This window comes from Cydia amplana, chromosome 2 (assembly GCF_948474715.1).
Source record: "Cydia amplana chromosome 2, ilCydAmpl1.1, whole genome shotgun sequence".
Taxonomy (NCBI): Eukaryota; Metazoa; Arthropoda; class Insecta; order Lepidoptera; family Tortricidae; genus Cydia; species Cydia amplana.
The window spans coordinates 18,684,149-18,711,330 of NC_086070.1; the positions used below are offsets into that span (position 1 = coordinate 18,684,149).

Consider the following 27,182-nt stretch of genomic DNA (forward strand, 5'->3'; position numbering starts at 1 on the left):
TTGTTAAAATAGTGACCAAATAGTTTAAGAAAATGCAAAGGTGTAACGCCATTTGCAATGTTGCTGCTTTCATATTTAAAAAACATCGCAACCAAATTGAATCTGTTTTATTTCTTATGATAATTTTAGAATCGTCTTCAAAGAGATTTTTATACGATTTCCTGTGTACGTTCATCTGCATGAAAAATGCTTTCCAAAACCAACAAAAACCAGTCACTAAAACTATTTAGACGTATGCAGTGAAATCGTAAACCTTATGACCTCGATGAAGACATGCCGTCAACAATATTTCTTGGCTCTGTGGATAAAAGAGAAACCTTATTAACATAGCATAGGTACCTATACAACCATAACCATATGCAAGTCGCAGGCAATGGACTATCGAGCTTTGCTCAGGGAGCGTAGCCAACATGCCAATCGTTTACGCTCCGTAGCGAACGAAACGCAACTGTCACTATCGCGCACTAATATGACACAAAGCGTTTCGTTATCGTAGCGCAAACGATTGTCACCAGCTGAACAAAAATCCCCAACTGCTGGTTAGCGCCGACCTTTTAAAGGTCGAGATAATATTGTAAAACTAAATAGGAAGGCGACAAACGTCCCACGTCAATCACATTCTATTGGGCTCCAATGGCATATCTATAAAGTTCTCTCTTCCCCACCTTGACAGATATTCACGGGCACGTATGCGACCTTCTGTGACAATTCAAGGAAACCTTGTTCCTAATATAAAGAACGATCTCAACTCAACATTAAATGAGTTGGCCCAATATAAAGTAAATATGTTCTGTCTTCTATCTCCAATCAAATGTAAATAGAACCCTCAATTATTCAGCACTCACATAAAAACTGAAATTAAAACGACAGAGATCGCCTGATTATGACTTTTAATTACTGTGAAGATTGACCCAGATTGGTAACGTTATAGAACTAAAATGAATACACCCAAGTGCAATAACAAGGGTGGATTTGTATGGATATTTCCATAAAAATAACCCGTTTCCATTGCTCTTGAATATTTGCAATCAAACTTGACCTCGAATAAAAAATATAAATGCGTTTAATCGAAACTCCAATAAATTTAACTACTACGGTGGATATGGATATTACCTAGGCAGAATTTTATCTTTACTATTCTATTCCTTATACCAAATTTTTCCTGCAAACCATAATTTACATATAAAATAAGTATTTAAATAGGTATTTAAATCAAGTGCGGCAGGTGTTTGGTCGGAACTTGTTATATTATCTTTAAACGAGTAGAGACTAATGCGTTGAAAGCATTGTAGAAAATGACTTTGCATTAGCATTGTAGGAGTATTGTTACGTAGGTAGGTACATAACATAACATACGATATACAAGAAAACAACAATTACGTCGAATTGTCGAATTTATCCAATATTATCTTTTGCCTTTGTCGTTAACGATCAGATCGCGTGACAAGACGACAGTCATGTTTCTATTTTAAAGTGACTAATTCATATTAATCGTCATCACTACAGTTATTTAAGTAATTATGTTTGAGGACAAAATATTAGCATGAATAATGAAGTTCTGTAAAAATCGTTGAATAAGTTATGGCGATGTTATCTGTAGGAGCTATATGCGAGAGAACGAGCCGTCAGGCAGGTTGCAGCTGCTTTATGTTAATAAAATTTATGCAGTAGGCGTTCAAAAGACAGTTCAATTTTGTAATGAAGCGGTCCGTGGTCTCAGTTAATTATTTTTTCAATTTCGCAAGACGCCTGCTACGCCCGGGGCGTATCGTGTAAGGTAACGCCGAACCGCTTCACTATGTGAGAATTAATATTTGTAATGACTCCCGACTTAAGTACAAGTACCGGAACTTTATCGCAAGGTATTTAAAAAGCGAATAATGAAATTATATTGATGATACTGTCGATATCCATAGATAGATACAGGTATTTTGGTTTAACAAATAAAATTTGTAAGAGTTTTTATCATTTCATTTCATTTAACCCTTAAATGCATGATTTTTTCTTTTTGCCCGAAATTAATATATGTATCACATAATTGTTTGCCGTTTTTAGGAAAAATAGTAAAAAAAAATCATCGGATTTCACTGCGAAATCAGTGTTAAAAGTTGCATAGGCTAAATCATACTTTTGGAAATATATAGCTATTAGTAAGGGGTATAGGAAAAATCACTATTTATGATGTCCCTATGATAAAGTTTGTAAATATAAAATAATTACAAACCCCGAAAAATCTGCCCAAAATCACATACTAAAAATCATCAACTTCCAGGTTTTTCCAAGTTTTCAGACATTTCGTCTATAAACAAATGTAACTTTTATAAATTAAAATACTGCGTAAATTTATGTAATAATTCGGAAAATTTATTAGTTTTACTATTGAAATAATATACAGGAACAAATAGAATTTGTTTAACCCTTAATCTGTGAGCCGTCTAATGCTTTGTAGACATTTGGCAACACTAAGCATTTAAGGGTTAACAGGAACATGCCAAAAAGCTTAATATATTATTTATTACATTAACATCATAAAATTTTAAAATCATCGTCATGTATTTTATATGGGTTCCTCTCATCTGGCATAATATTGTTTGTCAGAAATACATTTCGCATAACATGTATCGCAGAAACACTTTTAGTCGAATGATAATTTTGCATAACTATTACTTGGCATTACAAGCGCAATGTATTATTATTAGCATTATTGTTCGAATAAACAGTATGGAAGCAGATTCGGACTTCAGGTTTCATAAAATTACAATATGTCGGCCGTTATAATCAATACAACCCTGTGTTTGAAGTGTTGTTACCGCAGGTGCGGTCACGCGGCCGGCACGGTGGTTTCACCCCGTTTCGAGTGGTCACGTTTCCCGCCGCCGTGTGATCCGGTGACGCACCGGGAAGCTGGAGCCTTACCCCACGGATCTCACATAACTTTTGTCAATGGATTAAAAAGCTCACTTGGTTCTCTATCTGTTTTTTATATCAGGAGCCAAATTTAGAAAACGATTACTTGAATTTTATATTAAAGGAAAAAATGGAAAAAGTTACGCTTCCACAATTCACAGTTTCGTTAAGTTAGACGTATATGCTTGTTAAAAAATCAATTACTTCAATGTTGTCCTCGATAAAACTCATATTTGTATGTATGTATATATTAAATTTTACCAATTTGTTAATATAATTTCCTGAATCTCTGTAATAGTAGCTCCCTAATAGATTAAAGCGTGAGAAGCAAGGTGTCGAATTTCCGACAAGCTTGTGAAACGGTAAGCAAGCTCAGGTGTCAGCGATTAGCGTGGAAACCTTACATTCTGGACTGTACCCTTTTACTGGTATACATACATAATATCTGGGAGACCGAGCTTTGCTCGGAAAACATATAAAAACTCAAAAATACTCTATTTCCCAGAGATAAGACCTAGCTAGATCGACTTTTCACCCCCGAAAACCCCCATATAGTAAATTTCATCGAAATCGTTAGAGCCGTTTCCGAGCTCCCCAAAATATATATATAAATAAATAAACAAGAATTGCTCGTTTAAAGGTATTACATATAGGTGCAAGCATGTCACAGAAACCAAATATTTTAAGTTATACATAATAATCATAAACTATGCTCTTTATTTATACGTATGATAATAAATCGTTTTTTAAAAAGATAGAGGTAAAATATGTATTTTTAAATTAGGGATTCGAATAAAAAAAACTTAAACCTTACTAGAAAGTTCAACCTCAACAAATTCAAAAAACACTCAAAATTAGGTATTTTTACTTAACAGACAATAAATCGTGACCACTATAAACTCAAAAGAAACTAATTCATTGATTTCGAGTTTATACTTGTGCGTAGGTATAAATAAAATAATGTTTTTATTTAATGAAATGTATTGAGCTCATCGACCCGAATTAATATGTAATTCTAAAAAACTAGTTTATAAATTATAAGACTAACTTATCAATAATGACTGATTACATTAGTGATATATTAATATCAACGAAACATTAACGAGTGATTGATATGCGTTCGGCTAATTTAAATAATTATATATTTAAATATCTCTTAGTCCGTTTACCGATTAAAGAAATAAGAGGTTAACTTTCCGACGTTTTCAGGTTAGCAGTGTCTTGCATTTACCTTTTATCTGCGGAACAAACTAATACCAAACACATAAAAAGCATTATTAAATGTTTTGAAACCGAAAAGACGCCGATTCTCAGCTGCACGTTTGACGCGAGTCATTTATAATAAAACATCAAACAGTTTAAGCGGCAGACAAAATGGATGATAAATATAGCAGGTTTAGTGAGATTCGAATGACACTGACGAATTCAAAGATGTACCTCAGACTATATTGAAAAGTAAAAGTGAAACACGCCGTGCCTAAACCTTAAAGGGGCCCACAGATTACCAGTTCACCGGACGATATCAGCCTGTCAGTTGTTCGGAACTGTCACCTTTTGCGTTTAACTGACAGGCTGATAATTATCTTCCGGCGAACTGGTAATCTATGGGCCCCTTTAAACTTTAATTATTAAAATAATTTTGCGCTAATCATCTGATATGAAATATGAAGCCACACATTTAAGAAAAAAAAATTAAACCATTATACAACGGGTTGACGGGTTTTTCTAATGCCACAGAACGACTGTCATTATTCTTCGGCACATTCTTCGTGAACATAATTTTTTTCATAAGTAAAAAAAAACCGTAGTCCGTAAAATTATTCAATGTTAGTATGTCTCACAACAGTTTAAATTCGATTTTTCATAAGTATTTATTTCATCATGATTACCTATTTGCCGTCGGTCACAACGACACTGAAGACTTTACATTTGAAATAGGTACAACTACTTTCTTTAAATTGTATTTCAGAACAAAAATCTTGACGAATCTAATTATATCCTGTAGCCACCCAGAGGCCTGTGATAAGGCCTCCTGTTCTATTCTCATTTGAATCATTACTTTGACAAATTATAATTGCATTTGTCTTGGCGAGTTTTGACGTTTGGGCGGCTGCATGCGCAGAAGATCTAAGATACGACGTAAATAACAACAATGTATTGAACTAATGTTATGAATGTTATGATCATGTAATTTTATTCGTTTTCGTTCCCCGAGGCTATTTTAATTATTAAAATAAAAGGAAAACCTAATGGGCCAGCCTTGATAATCTATTCGACGGCTTCGTAGAACTGTGAGACTGATGCAATCATATCGTAAATATTTGTTACAAAATTTATCTGAACCTTGTCATGTGTACGTTTTGTGTCTTGTATCCTGATTCCTGAATCACGATAAATTACCGCGTTAATTAAGGAACAAAATATTTAGAGATTGAAAATCTCAGTTACATTCCTTGGCAAAGGTAACGATTTATCAAACGTACGATATATATACGGCATACGTCAATGCTCGGTAAAAGATTAAGAAATAGTGGATATGAAGGATCGTGTAAATGGTTGGCGTAGTTCATAGGTACAAATGACCCGCAATGCGAGCAAAAGATGTTGGGGAGAATAAGAGAAGTCAGTGGTTGGTGAGATGAACGCAATGATTTGCAGCAGCGATAAATCCGCCAGCAGACGGGGACAGACCCGCCCGCGGCCGCCACGGTAAGTGTATCCAATTACTACGATACCCTACACTGCAGCACAGCACCGACCCATACGTTATGTACCATAATAACAAAGATTACCGTGATAAAAAAAATCTATTACAAACAGCCGGGAGAGGTTACTTCGCTTAAACTTTTTGTTCTAAAACAGGGTTATAAGTATATTGGAATATTTCGAACACTATAAGTAGATAGCATTATCATCGATATTACGCGTATTTTATATTAGACTGCGGACGTGTGATATGTTTCACCTCGTCTCATTTTACACAAGAAACCGTTAAGAGTTGTAGGCGGTTTGCGGATAATTAATTCCATCCTGTGCTACTTATGTTACCGTCGGAAGAGACCGCAGCGCCCTGTGGTGGCTTAAGAACATGTTTAGTCGCACTCGTATCACTCATGCCACTTTGTGCCCATTTCACCGGTAAGCCGTTTCGGATTCCACTATTTCTACTAGAGTACCTCGAGCTTCGCAAACGATTAATGCTTTAACAGTGGAGGATGCAGCGACCCCGTTTTTCTTAACGACTTAATGCAAGGTTTCTGTCAGTTTTCATCATTTCAGTAAGGTGTAGCGTGCAGATTAATACTCGTATCATTTATATTAATGTCGTCACGTAAAGACGAGCACTGGTAACTACCTATAATACCTAAAACCTAAGCAATGCCCTTAATTAACTACTATTCATAGTTATTATTTCAAAATAAAATAGAAATAACCAAATCTTTATTGTAATGGCTCCTCTACACGATGGGCCAGCGCCGGCCACTCCAAGGGACGCATTTATGCGTTAGAGGGAGCAAGTGATATTGCTATCTCATTCTGCCGTATGGCTGCGTCCCTTGGAGTGGCCGGCGCTGGCCCATCGTGTAGAGGAGCCATAAAAGTGTAACAGCTCAGGAGAACTTTCGTGTTCCAAGTAAATACGTTAATACAGCTTCATGTGGTCACCTGACACCACGGAAGAGCTCCAGTATCGAGTAATCAAGCAGCATAAGCAATATCGCCCTCGGCGGAGCAAGATCTGACCCGGCTGCCTTTATTTGCTCAAATATATTTTAACCATCACAGATCGTGATTGCCCTCTAATAGTACCAAAAACATAACAAGCAGAACTGAATTTATAAGCGAAACATTGTAAAATTTTTGGAAGTTACCAAGCTGTTAACAAGGTGTGTTTATTCCATATTTTTAAGTAGGTAATCCATTCATGTGAATGGAATTGGTAAGTTTTTTTTTGTTGTAGGAAGGACTGACCTCGGCAAGTTTTCGATAAATAATCAACGTCACAATCGATACAATCGGCACGTAAATGGCCATAATGGGAAACGCTGCGGTGCATCGATGCGATCGCAGCGTTCGAAGGCCGGTTGGTCAGTCGGCGCACGGCGACGGTGCGGCTGTTGTACGTTTTTAACTTGGTCAGATTGTACGTTCACTGAATCGGCCGCGTGCTGATTCAAATCGAGGTCTGCTGGGTCGCTGGGCAGAGCGGGTTGCGATGCTCGCGGATCGATTATCGCGCGTCACGAGCTGCAGGCGAATCAGGCCACACACTGCACGCAATGTCGCGCCATCTAATTAATTCTCATTTGGGCAAAAAATCTATATGTTACACGCAACGTCTCCGAGCAATATACGAACGAACACAAAAACCTGTCACGTTTCGCCGAGCAATAAACCGAATTATCTAACTGCCCGCGGCATCGGCACAACAATAACAACAAGTATTTCGTATTTTCATTAGCAGTAACTTAACAGCAGTAATAACAAGAAGATATATTATGAGATTTGCCATATTTTTCATCGAATAAACAATACATTGTAGGTATATTTTATTACTTAACACAGGTAACTGAAGCTTGGTATTAATAATTATAAAACAGAAATATTAGGTATGAAAATAATGCATTACAATGAAATCGAACAGCAATAGTACCCCGCGGGAAGCTCTCTGGGCGCTATAAGACATGGACATGACTTATTCTATGAAATATGTAGCAATCGCAGATCGATGTCATTTCAAATTGGTTCGTAGTAAGCCTCAGGTGTTACCACCGTGAATCATTTAATCGCTCGTTAGCGAAGGATAAAACTAAGTTTAACGACGAGCGACTACTTAAATGGTGTGGAGCTCTTGACGGCGTCATTAATATACTATAAATCAGTTACGCTAGAGTATTTATTTGTTGTGCATCACTAAATCTAAAGATTCGTGAATACCTAATAATCATTAACTTATCGACTGGGGAAAAATTTACGAACTTTATTTTGTAATAAATATGTTTCATCTTCAGGACATATATATTATATTAGGTATAGATAAGCATACTACAATCGTACATATAAAAAAGGCACCGTAATAGGGAATATTACTCGAAAGTCTGCGTAGGGGGCGCCACTCCAACAACAAGTAAACCATCTAAGGGTCTACCACAAACGAGAGAGTCGACATTTTGTTATCTAACCTCTCTATCACTCTTTCCTATTCGAGCGATAAAGAGGCAAATAGCTGAGTTCCGATTTCGCGTTTCCGGTAGGCCCTTTAAAAAAAATTAAACTGTTTATTATAAATAAAGATTTACAATGTTTACGGACAGACTTAGCCTAATCTACACTATAATAGATTGTTAGCTAAGTGAGAGGTTTTAGTTACATCATTGAAATTATTATTACTATTTTTTTAATCTAATTTATATAGTATAATGTGTATCTATTTTATTTAAATTTGCTTTTGACTTAACTGCTTATTAAGATCAAGCAGTACTTTTTTAACATTAGCAAGCAGCACTTATTTGTAAACAAACCGCCTTGATGTATCAATGTCATATTTGATTGTCTGTGAAAACTTGTCAAAAAACAGTTTAAGGTACAGTATATGTATAAGTTACTCTATGGTAGGTATACTTAAGTCACGAGTGCTGCACTCTGACGGCAAACATTGCAGTAATAGCTATTAAATCATTCATCATCATCATCTTCCTCACGTTGTCCCGGCATTTTGCCACGGCTCATGAGAGCCTGGGGTCCGCTTGGCAACTAATCCCAGTAATTGGCATGGGCACTAGTTTTAAATCATTACCTACCAATATAAACTTATTTTTTCTCTGTAGATTCAAATTTCGAACTAGACAGATTACTTGCTATCTTTTAATTAATTTTCTAGCCTCACGGTGCGTATAAGTAATTTGGGGAAAATATACGCAAAGCTTGAAGGTAGTTTTCACGACACGGAAAATGATGCTAATATCTGCCGTCATGTTCGGTGTCAGTAAAGGCACCTCCCGAGGGAACGGTTACGACGTAACAATAGTCATTAGCAATCAATCAAACTGATTTCAGTGGGTGCCAGCGTAGACACTCTGGCTAAACGCCAAATCGTTCCTTGCGGTTACGTTGAGAAATTTCACATGTGGTGATGTTACGTTAAATCGAATAGTAACACAAAACGGGATACGGAAGCTGTGACCGTTTTAGAGCTTTCAGCTACGTGTGGAAGAGAATTTTACAAGTATCAGCGCCAACCACGGTCGGGCGGCTCGGTCGGTCGAGACGAAGCGATGAACACAGGGATTTATTGAAATTGTGGGCAACGATACGTCTATGGCTGTGGTTGGCGGCACGCGCTGGTATCACGTACGGGCAATTGAAAGGAGCGCGAGTTATTGCGGGAAATGCGAGGGAATCGAGTCACAATTGCTGCTCCCGGGCAAGCCACACAATGTGCTCGCGAAGGGATAACGACGCGGGCGTCGGTGTCGCTTCGCGCGTCACGCCTTCATGCCATGGCACGCCACCCGAGGCACACGACAGATAGATCGATAGCTTTACAACCAAACAATTTGCTACGAACTTTGGTCTTTTAGTGACTTTACTGTTGACCGTACCGTACATTTCAAGTCGAACTACTTAGGGCCTTGAAGCTTATTAAGTATGTAGTTGTAGTAACAGAAATATGAGCTACCGCCAACTCTAGAGCCTTGATCACAGGAGTGTATAATACCTACCTACTTGTGAACTACCTCTTGTTACTACATTATTAATTTTTATATTATTAATGAAGTATATAATTATAGTAGCTAATTAAATTGTATTCTACCTATGTTAATGTTTTTATTTATTATAGCAAATACAAATAAACAACTGTATAAGCTTCATGGCCGATATACTCTTAACGTAGGTATGTATAAACGACTTGACTTTTTTTTCAATTGCTTATGATTCTCCTGGACCTTGTTTGTTTGTCTGTTATTACCGCAACATGCTCATTATGTGTTTCCGCCAAGAACTTGATCTATCGAGAGCACTTATGGCATGTTATGACACAGAACTGGATGTATTAGGTACTATTCTTACATACAAAAAAATACTAGGATGCTTGTGTTGTAAGAAGCGATATATCAGCTGTTCAAAAATGGACAGTCGAAACGTGGAATTTTGATCGATGTCATGGCTTGAATAACGCCAAGTTGACAAAAAATCGGGCCTCGGCGGATGTCCACGTGCTTCAACGCATTTATAAGGCTTACCCACTGAATTCTGATTACGAAAACCCTATGCAGACTTTATTAAGTACATAATTATATAAACAGCTACGTCAAGTATTAAAGCACGTTCAAGGAATATTAACTACGTAGGTGTCGACAACAGGTGTTGTTTTCGGGGCAAAGATACTTTCTGTATTTTTTTTTAATAATATTTTCGAATAATAAATATTTATATTACTTACCATTTAATTTTAATACACTCAAGCTTAAATATTTTACTATAACACATTAGTTTTATGGCTTTAATAATACTAATACACGCATAAAATGTCTTTATTCGTATATTTGCTCCCATCCCTTTTGATTACTGATTGTGTTCATTTGACTTTTGATTGATTGGGGCTCTCAGAACGCAAAAGCCCAGGGGAGATATTCATGACATACTTATCACTAACAAGAGAACTAGTTATTATAATTTATTATTGTCTCAGTGTTTTCTTTGATATAATATCTTTGGATACAATAGCCAGATACAAGCAGTGCATCACTCGTGGGAAGATGTAAGATAAAGCCAGCATCGTACTTTCATCCGATCACGCATGATATAAAGTGCGAACCACACAACAATGCTAACAAACAGTCACGTACAAGAAACAACGATAATATTATGCTTGTTGCAACAACGGCTCAGTGAAATATGTACTTTGCAGCAGTCAATTTAAATACTAAACCATGAAATTTCTGATCTTGTCGTATCATAGATCTGTTTATATTCAAAAGTTTTTCTTTAGTTGATCATTATTTAAGTAGGTAAGTCACGATACGTGAATAAAATGTGGAGTTTATTGTCAAAGCATCGCAAATGAGCAATACGTTAGTTTTAAAGGCACACGTACAACATATTTAGTTTAAATCTGTGTTGGAAACAGCAGGTGGCCTAGATGCCCACAATCAGCTAGGCTTCCGAGATCGTTCTAGCAGCTACCGACCGGGTAATGCATATGCATATTTTACCAAATTTACAAAACAAATAGTAGAGACACAATCTTGGTAATACATAAGTATATCTTATTTTCTATTCGACGCGGAGACATCTCTACCACTTGATACGGAAATAGGCACCAAAACAACAAACAAGTCCTTCAACTTCCTCGTTCTAAATTGACAATATAGACAGGCTGAACCTACATGACGCGCTGCCACGAGTAACCAAGTGGAGATATCGCCAGGGCCCTCGAAGTTTTAATACTTATTAGGGTACGTTTATGTCGTTTATTATTTAATATTTAATGATTCTGAATAATGTATGAGTTATGACTTATGACGACACGAAATTATTAGTCCGGTGGCCGGCTGCATACCCTACCTGATAAAAAAATAGAAAATATGACTTACTCTGTAGGGGTAGCTGACTTTTAGTAGCTTCAACTGCTCTTGGACCTCTTGGTCGGCTGCGGCTTAACAAATTTTGCGCAAATGGCAAGAAATGGTACAACAATTCATCAAAAATAGAATGAAACTTGCATGGTAAAATAGGTGCCTTTGAGGATAGTAAAAAAAAAGTGGTCGGCCAAATCCTGAGTTGGCAGGTTCCTATGTCCGACCGAATTTGTGGTGCGTGACAGCTACAATTTACCTCATGGAAAAATAGAATGAAAAAATTACGGATTATAATAGCTAAATTAAACCTGTTGACGTATGTCTTGGTCGGCCTCACCTTAGACTAGCAGTTTTTACAGTCCTACTACATTTTTTTTATAAATTTGGTCGGACTGCGCCCTCTTTTCCAATATTTCACTTACCCTCCTCGTTGCACAATGTGCTATTGACCCGCTGATAACTCAAAACCTTACAGATATTAGTGAATTAAGCCTTTGGGTCTTATGTGAAAATACCTTTAGGTAAGCTTGGAGCATGGACTTTATTTTTGCCATCTTTTCGATAACCAAAGTGTTCTGAGTCACGCTAACGACACTGGTAAATCGTGTTCATAAAGGTAACGCGACTTATTTGGGAAATTGGGACCTCTCCCATTATTTACTTGAAAGTAGGTATGTGTTAGTAATATAAATAGGTAACAATCTTGTAAGAAGTACTTAGGTGTCATATACTGGTATTTTAAATGCCAATTAATGGAAGTATGTAAGTACCTAAATGAATATTTATAAACGATTCCTATCTTCGACAGCACAACAATTCATAGGATTCACTCGTAAATCGTAAAGTTGTAATAACATTCACTGTAAGGTCGTTAGAGACGGAAGCTGCAGGATTACTCGTATTGAGACTACTAGACGGTCAGGGACCGTCCTTCAGGGGACAGATGTCGAGTTAACAAACTGAAATATGACGTTGCTGGTACTAATGCATGAATAATAGGTACCTGTACCTACTGTCTCAGTACGAGGATGTGGACGGACGTATGATTATATACGCGAGATTTCAATAGGATTCAAATTGAAAAGTCCTATAATTGTACCCACAGTGACTTCTGACAGACTACTAGGCTTTACGAAAAAAGGCTTGCATTTCGACGTATTCAATTTAGGTAGTTAATCTCGCTCAAGGTCAATCAGTTTCAAACCGCTTCGATTGTGGTTTGTACAGGCGCCTTCCTCAATGTGGGTATATCACGAGCACGACATAATTGTTTGTCAATGCCATTTTAAGATAGTGTAGTAAATAGTAGCAAGTGTAATTGGTACACTCTAACCGTTAGTGTGGTATTAATAAATAAATAAATAAATAAAATAAACATGACCGAAGAGTGATGGAGACATAGAGCCGCCCCACACCAGCGTCTCCCGAGCGTCGTCGTCTAATCAACTGTATGGCTGCTCCTCGACGCAACGCTGGCGCAACTGCGCAGCGACGCCATTTTCCATAGCGCTGACTAGACGCCGACGCACAAAAGAAGTTAGTGTGTGGTGGCCCTAAAACGAAACCATGTATAAAGTTATTATATTACAATAGTAAATAAAAGTCAATTTGCAAGGAGAGAATCGAATGACAGCTTAGTAAAATTTCTAAGACAAACTTTAATAGCCTGCAAAGCAATATCTGCTATTTATGAAGAAGTCAACGTGGTTTAACCCCAAGTAGTTGATACAGCAAATGATCCTAGATAAAAACGACTTACTGCCCAACACCCGGTCAGCCAAGCTAAGCATTCAGGCCACAGCTATCTTCCAAGATATGGCCAATGATAATTCCAATAAATCAGGATATGGTATTGAATCTAAAGTCAAACTAAACGCGGAGGCCATCGGTGCAATAATTTTTCGATGTCGTCCGTATCTGGGTCAAACTGAGCCCAAGGCATTTCAATTATAAGACAAGTATTCCGAGCGTAGAGTAATCTGAAAGGCAACATATTTCCGTTAAACTGATCGATAGTATATTTATGCGTAAAGAGTTTAAGCCTACATTTAATGAGAGTCTTGTATTCGATTATTTCAAAATAGGAAATACAGCAATCCTTGGAAGTAAAATGGGTGTCGGTGTGTTTTACAGTAAAAAGCATTTTTTAGTCTTCAGAATGTTATCAAAGTCAATGACGTAGAATAGTTGTAAGATCTAAAATGCGGAAACCATAAAATTAGGCTAAGCTGGTGGTAAACGATGTGCTCGTGTCAGAAATCCCACACGCGTCAAGGATTCCCCGCCACCGGCACGTGCACTCAATTAATAGTCAGGAGTCTACGCGGAGTCTATTTCTGTTCGGACCCTCCATCCGTTTTTGGCTGTACTGTAACAAAGCTTTCGTTTCTTCAACACTGACAATTAAAGCGCAACGGGGCCTTAGAAATATTCTACAAACAAACTAGATTTGTTAATTTTGTGATAGTAAGTAGTTACCGCGGTGTAAACGAAGAACATAATACATAATGAACCTGTATAAAACTTATCAAGTACTGAGGTAGCAGTTAGCTTCGTCAATCGCGTCTAGAGAGCAACATATCAACTTTCTCGCCGTTCTTGTATCACCGAGTGAGGCTAATAGTGTTGCGTACGAATATGGACACTGCAACCATCGGTGTAAATTACGAGCGATATGACGTAGGTGGAATCTATATGACTATATAGCGTCTGTGAAAATTTCAACTGTCTAGCTATCACGGTTCGTGAGATACAGCCTGGTGACAGACGGACGGACGGACGGACAGCGGAGTCTTAGTAATAGGGTCCCGTTTTTACCCTTTGGGTACGGAACCCTAATTATGACATTATCTATCGAATGTTTACGAACTAAGTTTAGGACATTGATTATTCTAATTTTTTAATTTAGATTAATATTGCAAACTGTAAGTTTCGAATGAAGAAAATAGATTTTATTTTAACACATTCACCGCTGAGCCACGGTCGTAGCGCTACGTCGTAGCCAATAACATGGATTTCCCGATATGTAGCAAAAATGTTTCGTAGAGATATATATATAACACTGCATCAAATCGATGGTGCTGATCCTAATCTTAATGATCAGTGACGTCGTTTTTTACCGACTTCTTGGATATCAGCAATCAATCGTGTCCTTCAGACGTCCCCGTCGTCGCCGAAGCAAAAAATGTATAAGATATCAATCCAGACTTGGGAACTTCTGAAAGTCAAACACACATTTTGCTGATAAATACAAGGAGCGAGCTTTGCAAGATACTGTACCGTCAATACAAAAATATGCCAGCAATAATTTTTAATACAAGACCTTACGAATACGAACTGTACTGGCTTAAAACTACTTATTCTTCAACCTTCAAGAGGATTAAATATATGCGCCTGTGCAGAAAGAAAGAGTCGTAGAATGTATGGTCTACACAACTAACACCCACCCGCACTTTATCTTCAGTTACCCGTAAACAAGATGCATGTAACTGCGTCCAAACATAGGGAGCTCAAAAACAATACAAAAGATAAACACGGTCCATATCCCGGTCGATATAAGTCCAGTAAAACTAACCGTGAATCATTCAAAACTGATACTGCCAATGATTAGCCAACTCATGAAATATTACCAGACCTAATATCGCTTTATCAGCATTCTTCTTCAGAAGTATTAGTTAAAAGAATGGCGTTACGTAAGCGAAATTCTCGCGGAATGCCCTTGCTACTAATACCATTATTACGCCTGACCGCTCATAACTATCATAAGCAACTTTATGTTTTAATTAAAATTATTTTGTAAAAACTGTAGCTGCTGCAGCTGCACTTGAAACGAGGCAGATCGACACGGCTTGAGGGCGCTTTTCTCCAAGCTTGCCCGGGCACACCATCATGAGTTGTCCGTAACATATGTATACCTAATACATTCGCTTCCGCTTATAATATTAGCACGATAGAGTAGTGAGTGGATCAGGCGATGCCGATGCCGGGAAACGCACAATATCGGCTTTCTCTCGCCGTTCGCAACTTCATCAGTCCGCGCCCAGAGAAAACACGGTGACAATTACCTGCGGCACAGCGTTCATTTCCGTGACACACGTGGGAATCATATTGATGGTTGGGAATTCATTTCTTGTTCAATTTCTACTCGTTATCAGTAACAGCATATATGTATTACATATGTCTACGCTGCTGACGCGCCTAAAGATATATCGATACTGGCTCTATTGTAGTAACAATAGAAGACAGTTTTCAAACTATCTTGAAACTATTTCAATTGTACTATTATTAAACATTTACAGCGATAACAGTAATCGTGACCCAATATGATATGTCCAGTTCGCAGCAATAGGAAAACATCGAAAACGCATTGATCATGTCATAGGAACACCAAGTTCAAGGCCTGTGGCTCTGTATAAATCATAGTGAAATACGAACAAATATTACCATAGTAATCGGAAAGACAGTGAATATAAATACAGCATAAATCATAATCGTAATGATTTATTTTAAAATATAGCGACGGCAGAAAATTAAAGTGGCGAGCAATCCCGGTCGAGATCACAATGCACGCGATGATTTGTTATTAAAACCGGACGGGATGAATGCAAGCCTACGAGTCAATCCGTGAATACTTCATTAGATGACTTAACAGTCTTTGCTAATAAATTATCTTAATGCAGAATCAGAGCCGGTGAACATATTCAAACTTGCGTATCATCACATCATTCAACAGCCATAGTTTGCGAGAAGAGTTAACACTGAAGTCTTTGCAGCAATTATTTAATTTTAGTCATATTATAATATATGCGTAATCAGATTTATATGGTCCAATAGCCTATTCTTACGTCTTTGACGTTTAGCGATTCCCAGCATATTAACGTTTTAATAAAATAGTTATGATTATGACCTAAGAAATATATTTAATTCGTATGTTGTGGCCGAAATAGGATCGGAGTTAACACCATCCAAATCTTTTAAATATTGATCAGTCCTAAAAACAGCTCGATTCTTTCAAACCACGTTTCGCATACATTTCCACCATACTCTGATGGATGAGTTTGCACTTTGGCAAAGACATTTAATTCATTAATGTAAATTGAGCCCGACAAAGGAGAGGTAATTTTCCAAATTAAGACCCTTTAAAATAATGTACGATCATTTCTCGAGCGACGACCCGACCGCTGCAAGAGCTTAAGCGATTTTAAATTAGAATATTCGACTGACCATCATTTGTCTTACTGAAAAAAAAAAAGTTATTTTCAGTGACAAACGATCAGCACTTCGTTATTTCGGTTTCGAAAGGTTCAGTAACCTTAGATTAAACATTATACCTGAGATCCGAGGAATACACACCAGATTCGAGTGTGTATTCCTCGGATTAATTATATACTGAAATGTACAGTCGAAATATGAGAGCGGTCGAGGTACTCACAAATAATTTTGGCCACGCCTTTGCTACCTAGGTGTTAGTGCAGGTTCACATATTTTTTGGAACTTGTTAGCCGTTCCGATATATCTGATGGCGACTGTACTTAAAATGTTACAGAAAATAATAATTTTACGTAATAAGTACCAACCGCGAAATCGTTATGACGTTAGTTCCGTAATATTCCTTACGTTCAATAGAAAGCTCTATCCGCGCAACTGGCTACTAAGAAAGGAAGCGGTCTATGAGAGCAGGGATCGGATACCGGTATTTTTTGTATGGGAACGGAAACGGTATTTTTTCGTTCTTTGCTAATTACTTCATTTCTAATTGGGCAATCTAATAATACGAAGTCGTAACCTAAAAACACAACTGAGTCCTACATTTCGAGTATAAAATAATTCGAAAAATATGGTAATTTCTAAGTTTTTGCAAGAAACCGGTTCCGATCCCTGTATGAGAGTATGTAGGTATTAAATTTATTAATATATTAAGGGGACGGTATATGACGTTTTCGATTTAGACCTCACTTTGTGCAATCAATTTGTTCAATGAATGATTAATAACTGCATTAAATTATACGCAAATCTGTTCACGAAGAAGCCGTGTACCGGCTCTTCACGCCATATTTTTTTTTATTTCCTGTAATTCTCTACAAATCGACACTAAAAGTGTCCAAAAATCAAAATATGGAGTTCCGTTTGAGCAAGACGCATTACAGTTTTGTCTTTGACAGTAATTGAGTTGTTGTGGGATTTTGAAGGCTAGATAACTAAACTACCAGATTATTATCTACTTATATTTTTACTCACAAATACAACACAGAAATTCAATCCCAAATGTAAACTTTCGTATAATTTCCATACATTGACGACATCACTCAAAACTCTTCTTCGAGTCAGATGGCCGTTGGCCTTGCATCGAAGCAGACGTGTACATCGTCATAGCTCGTTTTTGACATTAATAAAGACATTTCATCATATACGCATACGAAAATGTATACCAGTAGATAAATTGTATTTCATAAAATAGGGTAAATAAATATAATCACGTCGAGCTCCAGTCAAATTTTAAATGTGAGTTGTTGTTATTTACGGGTCGTAACGGTCGAAAACAGCAGTAAATTATCCTAAAACAATACGATTACAATCGAATTTAAGTAACTTGTTCCTTCAAAACCCGCTTAAAATGAAAAAAGTTTAAAGACTCGTTTTACTGATTGGGATTGATTTTCATTATGCTGGTATCAATTTTGCGTCATTATAAAAATGTATATGACTTCTGTACGTCAATGACTTTTGATGTCAATTAATTGTAATCTTGTATTTATGTTAGAGAATATTATATGTTCATTTAAATATTACTCATCTATTAATACGAAGCGTAATTCGTTTAATACCTAAAGACTTGCAGTGTCTACACCTACTTTGTTGACGTTCGTTCCGTCTATGTATGCGATTACGTAACGTGCTGTTCTGATAATCTTCAAGAATCAAGATAATTAATAACGGCAAGACCAGCATTTAGTACCAGCGAGTTTTGCGGATTTGGAGACCGAGATGAAGCTTACAGGCCAATATCGCTGCGGCCTGGCCTGCTTATTGTTATGTGTATAAATCGAATGTTATATTAATTTACTATAAAAAACAATGTTTTATTTCAATGACATTCTGTGCGTAGAGGTATGTATGTTTCGGTGATTATAAGAATTATGTCCACACAATAATCGTGCAAAGCAGAGACTGCATTATTTCTTTACGGTATAAGCGGTAAGGAAAAACTCATTGGTATCCTGGCTCGTACCAATGAGTTTTTCGGAACTTATGTACGAAATATCATTTGATATTTACCACTAGCTTTTCGGTGAAGGAGGAAACATCGTGAGGAAACCTGCATACTCGTAGTGCATACATTTGCGAAGAAATTCAAAGCTGTGTGTGAAGTCCCCAATCCGCATTGGGCTAGCGTTGAGATTATTGTCTATACAGGGTGGTCCAAACCGTGACGTCCAAAAATCGTGGGCTATCATAATGTACCCCATATGTATGTTAGCCGATTTTTCGTAGTTTTCAAGTTATGATTTTTTAAGCTTTTAACTTTTCCTATGTAGGTAATATTCTCCGACCGTCCTTAGTCTGGGACCGGTCTGAAAACCAGCGCCGGGCACCTAGGCCCGGCACACGCTGAGACTGGAACCCTGTGCCTAATACAAAGATCTTCTCACTTTTGTTTTGTATATGATAACAACTGTTTTATTTTATTATGTAAGTAATTCTAACTCTATTTTATGTTCATGTATGTGGCAATAAACAATTCTTATTCTATTCTTATTCTTATTCCTATGAAATTCCGGGGTTCCCATACAGAGTGGCTGAAAAATAACTGCATTCCGTTGCCAGGGAGGTGTTGGGATTATACTGAGCAACTTTTATTATGGGACCAACCCCGAAATCGCGAAAAAAAAATTGGCTTTTTATACATTTTGGCTAGTCCATTTTCTATGGAAGGGTAATTTTTTTTCGCGGTTTCGGGGTTGGCCCCATTGTAAAAGTTGCTCAGTATAATCCCAAAACCTCCCTGGCAACGGAAATGCAGTTATTTTTTAGCCACTCTGTATGGGAACCCCGGAATTTCATATGAAAAGTTAAAAGTAAAAAAAAATCATAACTCGATAACTACGAAAAATCGGCTAACATACATGGGGTATATTCTGATAGCCCACGACGTGAGGAATCTAAAAAAAAATTTTTGGACGTCAAGGTTTGGACCACCCTGTATATAGGCTGAATTATTATTATTATTTATAGGCGGTACGGTACCGTTATTATTTATCAATACCGCTTCGTTTTGAAGGTACTATACCTGTTGAAATATAAAGTACGGTACCGGTATAAAATTGCAGCAGGTACAACAATTTTTTATAGGTGTACAGTCAGCTGCAGAGAAAAGGTACCACCCCTGCATACAATCTTCTATGCAGGGGTGACCTGCAGCTGACTGTACCTAAACCATCACTGACCGAGCGTAGGCGAAGGTCTCCGTTTCAGCTTGGGCAAAAATACTTTCGTTTGTTCGAATGTTCTCCTTTGCATATCACATTTCTCAAATATCTCGAGAAAATTTGTAAGCAGGTTCGGTAGTTGGATATAATTACTCGGTTTCTTTTTTTTTATAAGTTCTAATAGGCAGAGATTGGCATAAAGGACTTAAGCGACAGTAGGGTCTGTGGTACTTAAGACCATTGTGATTATTCGTAGTGTCCGACCGAAGATTCGGTTTCGGTTTCGGTTTCGGCCATAAAATCATGTTTCGGCCGTAGTTTCGGTTTCGGCCAAAAAACGGCCGAATCTTTCGGCCTGGCCGAAACATACGAAATAGTACTTCGTATTATGAAACTAAACTATGTGACAAAGACCAAAAGTTGGCGAGCAAGTAGGACAACAATATTTATATATACAGAAATTTGTGTTTCGGTCGGACACTAATTATTAGGTACTTACTGATTACGCTGCGCCGCGTGGAACGTGAGGTGCGTTGGGGTAAGTACATACAAATCATTCAAGAAAAAAATCCCTTTTAAGATCACTCGTGTGTCTGCCCCTAATAGAGTAATTCAATTGAAATTTGGTACACATTTTTCACATATGACAAAGAGTCGGTGATCCAAAGATGGACTAGTAACGTAAATAAATAAACTTTTAACTTTGCGGCCATTTTTTTGTATCGTGTGATATATCAGATATTAAATTGTAAGATATTTACTAATAATAAGCATTGGTCACGTAAATTATTTTTAGTCTTTTTTTGCAAGTATGAATGATATAGAACATTATTTCAATTATTTTTAAAATTAAGCCTATCCAAAGGCGACTTGGAAGATGTGTCATGGGGATCTATATTCGTTGGGTGAAAAACAAGTTTTTTTGTCTAATTATCGTTTAAAACACAATCGATCGGCAATAACGCGGGCACATAAAACAAAAAACTTCTTTTTTCACTCATAAAACTCCTTAAACCTAATAAGAGCTAAACAAAAACAAGTGCGAGTCGGACTCGCATTCTAAGGGTTCCGTATATTAAGTCCGTCTCACGCTTGACTGCACATTTCTTATAGATTTTCCTGACATATATAGGTAAAGAACTACTTTGTGTATTTTTTTCAAAATTTTAGATCCAGTTGTTTCGGAGAAAGTGGGCGGAGAATGATCATTTTTTGCCTATTTTCATGAATAACTGCTGAACTATTAATCCTAAAATTATAAAAAAAGTTATGTTTGAGATTCTTACAATGAGCTCTTTTATTTGATATGTAACACTATATAGTTTAAAAAACATATTTTTTTAATTTTTTCATTTACCCCCCCCAAAAATGGCTACCGTATTTCAAATTCTCTAAAATACATTTTATTTACGTTACACGTCCATCTTTGGGTCACAAATTTACATTTGTGTGCCAAATTTACATATGTGTGCCAAATTTCAACTGAATTGGTCCAGTAGTTTCGGAGAAAATAGACTGTGACAGACGGACGGACAGACAGACAGACGCACGAAGAATTATATGTATATGCACTTATCCCAACGCACCTCTCGTTCTACGCTGCGCGGGGTTCATTGCCGCTCCTACCGCCGTAAGTGTAAGTACAACTACATCATCAAGGCTACGATCGAAGATAATCAGTTCAGCACTGAAATAATAGCGGTGGAATGCCAGTATAATATTTAATTATTTATTTTAATTTTATAAATTTAATAGCAAAATAAATAGCGAATATAGGATACTCGTACAAGTAAATCTGTAAAGATCTTAGGGGTACATCAGCCGACATATATTATTAAATTTTATTTTGTCGGCCTTAATTAAATTTCCACCCTGCCGAAACTTTATTTATTTAAATTTTTAATTGAATTGATTTTTCGCCTTATGAATAACCGTATAGAGTAGTAAATAACATTTTACATCTGACTTAATGACATCTGGGTTTATTCGGTTTAACTTTACAAAACGCGTATCTCGACAAAGCCATAATATGCAGAAAATAGTTAACAATCAAATGAATTAAATTAGAATTTAAATACGTCACGTGTGACATGAACAGACAAGGAGAGCAAGATTTAATGTATTGTTTCTCTTTCTTCTTTCAATGGAACGTTTTTACAGTTTCTGTTCCTCAAAAGAGGTCAGTGGTTAACACTAAACTCAAAACGCAATCTTAAAAAAACTTGATGGGTCAATGACCTGTCCCAGTAAAGTGAGGTAGTGTGCGTGAAGTGCGCTTGTGTGTGAAATGGGGTAAATTGACAGAATCTGAAAATTTACCCACCTCTACCGTCACCTTAAGACGATAAGGAGTAATATCACGGTGCGGGTAGCAAGAGAGCTCGGGCGAGTGAAAGCGGGTGAAACTTCCGAGCGGAAGCCGGCTTTCTACCCCGCCTCCTGCCGTTGAAGAAAACTAACCCTGGCTTTTAGAGAGGGCACTGTACTTAAACGGGTGACCAAGCCCGACAGCTTTATACGATAGAGAAAACTATACAGATCTCGACGCCTCGGAGCCGGTCGTCTCCGCTTGCCTACGGTTTTTAAACTCATTATAAATTATGCTGGCTTATTGAATCTTGCCACTTGGGGAAGATTAAATAATGTCGGTAGTCGGTACCGGTAGCAATATTTTAAAATTCAATATACCTAAAAAAATAGTTTCTTACATTGTATTCATAACAAAATTAAGACACTTGGTACACAATTGAGGATTCAGGCTTAAAACGTCGGGATCAAGCTTCTGAGTTAAAATAGAAAGCAAAACATCGAACCTACGTAACCTGACGAAATATTTTTCCTAATGTAGGTCCACGATCTGATTTCCTGATCGCAAACCTACACACACAGTTATCTGTAAAATGTGTAAACTGGCGTGTCTGTGTTTCACGGCTAACGCGTAACATCGTGTGTTTACAGAGACGATGCGCGCTCCGCGGCGGGCGCGAGCAAGGTCGCGCGCCACGTGCGCCGAGTGGTACAATTGTTGTCCGACGAGAAAGTTGTTTTTCTCCATCTTCTATTAACACTGAAGAGGACTTATGAATCTGAATGCGAACGGGTAATGGAAATATTGGTCTGAATCCTAAGTTTGTCGCTGCGTAATGCGTAATCATTTTTTTCTTCTTTGGACTTTGTGGCGTAGGTACCTAATGTGGGTAAATAGGTACTTATGAATGTTTTACGGCTTTGTTTTCAACTATACGGGCCGAATTTTACGAAGGTATGGTCTGGAATAAATAAGCTTTGAACACATGTAAAGTTTACATTTACTTATGCTTACACGAGATTCACCTACTTATACACAAAACATTTTTCCTTTTTGTTAGGAACATAATGTTTACCCAATAAATTTACACACCGAGCCATGCAAATACTATAGAGCTTTCGAGTACAACGATCACATGTACAAATAGCATAGATATTTATGGAAATTCTAGATAATTAATAGGCCTAAGGTACTTTTTGTTTATTTAGAATTTCAGAACACCATATAATGGCCATTTTTTTACCATATAATATTGTTTTAAGGGGCCCACTGATTATCAGTCCGCCGGACGATATCGGCCTGTCAGTTGAAAGCAAAATTTGACAGCTCCGAACAACTGACAGGCCGATATTGTCCGGCGGACTGGTAATCAGTCCCTTTAGGCGTGTCAGTGCCGTTATCCGCGGCGTCTGTCTTGTCAAGCCTGTGGTAGACCATGTCTGTCTCGCATCAGGTCTATTCAGCCACCAAAAACGGTGTCGGAGCATCATCGCTCGTCTCATTCGGTTTTCGTTTATTTCTTATTTGGTATTATTCTGTATTCGTCACTCGTTCTTTACTCGTCTTGTTCGCTCATTGTCACTATCTTCTTTGGTATGGTCAGAAAATGAATTGTATCCAACTGGCGATGTAAAGGCGAAATAATTTATTCAATTTAGATTTACAACACGACGACAGGTCGAACCAATTCAAACGTAGACCAAGGCCAACAGAGTTCATATGATAAACAGTAGGCTTTGTAACCTTGAATTAGACAGCGCAGCAACCTAGTTGGTTACAGAGTGACACTATTAAACAAGTACTATGTCTATGAATGTTATGGTCCCGGAATTAATACTTGGTAGGATCAGACACTTTTTTGTGTCGGTGTAGTGTCTAATTAAGTACCACAGTGTTATAGTGGTCTACTTAAGTACCACAGCAACAGCCTAGCTTGATTTGAAGCTAAAATATGGTTCCCTACTATTTACTCCAACATGGGCGTACGCACGGTGGGGCAAGGTGGGGCAGTTGCCCCACTCTGCTGTCTGACCCGAAGTTAAGATTTTTTTTTTAAATTGGACCAAGATTTATAAGTTTATTTACTTCTGCCCCACCCCTTAACAAATTCTGGGTACGCCCATGTACTCCAATTAGTTGGTGTCGTTGGAAATCGTGTAATGGAACGGAATAAAACTGTGTTTTAAGGCGTATGATGTATTATGCTTATAATATATGATGTCAATTGATGTTTGTCAATACGTTCTGATTTAATAAATACTCATAAGATGTGAAATCAGAGAAGTTTAAACATGCTCAAATTTAAGTAGGTATTAAGCGCATAAGTTATAGAGGCGGATATCTAGTGATAAAAACAGTGAGAATTTTATTAGCACCGCATTGCCTTTTACGCGGGTAACAATAATTTGACTCATTTTATGGTAACACAAGCGGCAAACGAGCAATCGGAGAAGCGCCCATTTATGCATGTTGTTCATTGCTTATTATCGAGGTTGAGGTACCTACCTTATTTACTCTCGCCTTAAGCCTATAATCTCACGGCATACTGGAATTTTGTTAGGCTAAAACTTGTTCATATCTGCATTGCTAACAGGACACAGGACCTGCATATAGATACAAGCACTCGTGAACGTCGATAATAGGTTTAACACAGTACACAGTAATAAAGATTTAATAATCTCATTAAAAAGAAGATGCTGACGGGAAATAGTGCGTCGCAAAGTGTTGATAGTTATTATTAGCTTTTAACTACACGGTTTTGTCCTTCTATAATCAAAACAAGCCATTGCGCAGTTTTAACACCCATAAAGAGACCATGACATTGGCCCGCGACGTCCTTGCGATTATGAGACAAACAAGCCCACATCTATCGCGTCACTAAACAAATCCTTCTACACATATAGTGACGAGCGTAGTGTTTACAGATGGTAATGATGGATTGTAATTCACGTTATTGGCTAGTTCCTTAAAAGGATAGTGGACCACGAAACTTTTGAAGAATAGGTCGTTTCTAGACCAATTTAAACTCCTGAACCTTCCTTCTTAGGATAAAATGTGTCATTTGTTTTGCATGTTCTGAATAAAGACAATTCTCGGTCTCACGTTTAGTTTAGTACACCTACAGAAAACAAACATATTAGAATATATTTTTGGGTACTATTTTACATAGCCAAATAATAAATAATGAATTGTAGTTTAATTTTCCCCAAAATTTTCCTGAAACGTTTTACAAGAAAACCAGCAATGAACACAAAACCCAATAGTAATAGGTACGTGTATTTCGCGTTGGGCATATCTGGGTTCCATCTAAACTAACTCTGCACCAACTTTGGACAGAATAAAGTGTGAAAGATCCATTATAAACGTCATATTTTTATTGAAATTTGACATTTAAGATGACATTAGAACAATTCGTTTTTGCAAATACCATGGAGAGTCAGCTTGGTCCGATTCTAGCTTGTAATTGACAGATCGTTTTTATACATGTAATATTCTGCCTATCATAATAATCATATCTTAGGGGTCAGCAAACCGCGGTGAGCGAGCCGCATACGGCTCTTTGGAGGTACATTTGCGGCTCTTTGAGATCCTAAAATTGGTGATTTCTACTACGATTGGCTCTTCTTATCAAAAGATTGCCGACCCCTGTGGCCTATATCATATAACTAATCCCAGAAATCTCAAATTATTAGTACCTACATCATATTCATTCCATAATTTCCATGTAAAGTGTGTGTACAACAAAACCACTTTTGGAGTTAGCAATAATGGCATAGCAAGAATAGAGTTAACATTTACGGATTATGCCACATGGTATGATTCCACGTTCATAACCCGAACATAAAACATACTAGGTAAATGTAAACAAATACATAATACAATACCATTAATGCGTAACAAACCAACAGCTGTTCGACCACAATTGAAAGTCTTTTATACGATTTACGTAACTCGCGTACACGTAGTGTCGTGTCGAATTCGAAGCTTCAGTTCAAAATTTTTTGTTTTCATTTTCATTAACAAATTGACCCAACGTAATAAATATTCTAATTATGTACATAGTCCCTGCACAATTGCCTAATTGTAATATGTATACTTGTAAGTTGACTATTATCTTTTATATACGTTTGATAAATAAAACAAGGATTATTATTTCTGGACTTGGTATTTATTGTACAAAAATAGTGTGCGAGCGTGTACCTAACTCATGCCTCTCGACCGTACACAAACGAAATACTATACCTATGTAACTACATATGCATAAAATGCATTCACACAGTAAGCTAGACATAGCCTATATTGTTTACATTAAGACGATGTATCGTTGAGTCTTACAGCCGTGCTGGTGCATGACTCTCTTCACCCACCACAACTACAAGCTCAGCATGGCTAGCGTTCCGTAGAGATCACTATTTCAGATTATAATTTACATGGGTCGAGTTTTGTGTACAAATAATTCGAGAAAATATTCGTGAAGCTATAACCGTGTGCTTCGTTGAAGCTAAAGCCTACTTCCTTTTAGCAAAAAAGTATAGTCAAAATGAAGCAGGCCCAACTTGAATGCGTATTTAAAATTACAACCGCATATTATGTTTTGTAAATCAAGTGACACAATTACTACTAAACACGCGTTATAATCAGAATTCAAAACATAAGGTATGTAAAGACTGCTAGCGTACGCCGAGCTTGTCGTACAGAAGAATACATAAAAAGTTAGCAAGAAACAATTTATCATGTCTTCCCACGCACGCGCCGCGAAACATAAGCAAACACAACACATAAAAATAGAATAGAGAACATCGGACAGCCCATGGTGTGTAATACCCAACGATAGAGACGGTTTACAGTCCATGAATAACTTAGTTATATTCACAATATCTACATTGTGGAACTTTATCTGGTTTAACTTATGACGTTGGACCCTTATTTAAATAAAAATGACCGGTCAGCCAATCGGAC

The 27,182-nt window shown here is 37.3% G+C and overlaps 1 protein-coding gene across 2 annotated transcripts in view; it reads right to left on the reverse strand.

Annotated features, from left to right (window-relative positions):
- Positions 1-27,182, reverse strand: part of LOC134659596 (CCR4-NOT transcription complex subunit 6) — a 184,177-nt gene that overhangs the window by 115,902 nt on the left and 41,093 nt on the right. The gene's annotated exons all lie outside the window — the stretch shown is intronic.